At 46.5% G+C, this 557-nt stretch overlaps 1 pseudogene; it reads right to left on the reverse strand.

Annotated features, from left to right (window-relative positions):
- Positions 1 to 219: 219 nt before the first annotated feature.
- Positions 220 to 338, reverse strand: LOC134981709 (5S ribosomal RNA; annotated as a pseudogene).
- Positions 339 to 557: the final 219 nt, after the last annotated feature.

A 557-nucleotide genomic window follows, 5' to 3' on the forward strand; every position in this document is an offset into this window, starting at 1 on the left:
AACTTTCATTTGTGCAGCTCACTGCACAGCCTATCGCACCCTTGCAAAGCCCTTACCCCCTCCCCCTGTAGATGGCGATTACCTGGCCGCAGCAGAGATTTGTCACACCAGTGCTGGTTGTCCTGTGTGCAAGGCTGATAGAGAGAGACAAGATTGTAAGATAGTGGTATTGGTCAAAGGTTGCTCCACAACATCTGCTTTTTCTTTGTATTTGAGATCTATTTACTGCACCTGATATTCCTAGGTGGTCTCCCATCCAAGTACTGATCAGGCCTGTCACTGCTTTACTTCCAAGATCAGATGACATTGGGCGTAGCCAATGAAGTGTGGCAGTATTAGTCATATTAACAAATGAGAGAGTATGGTTGTTGACAATGATACCAAAAAGTGAGTACTTCTGCTGTCCAATGAAATGTGCACAGGGTCTCTGTTACTGATGCACAGTGCACAGGGTCTCTGTTACTGATGCACATTGCACAGGGTCTCTGTTACTGATGCACAGTGCACAGGGTCTCTGTTACTGATGCACAGTGCACAGGGTCTCTGTTACTGATGCA

The sequence above is a fragment of the Pseudophryne corroboree genome, chromosome 12, assembly GCF_028390025.1.
Source record: "Pseudophryne corroboree isolate aPseCor3 chromosome 12, aPseCor3.hap2, whole genome shotgun sequence".
In the NCBI taxonomy this organism is placed as follows: domain Eukaryota; kingdom Metazoa; phylum Chordata; class Amphibia; order Anura; family Myobatrachidae; genus Pseudophryne; species Pseudophryne corroboree.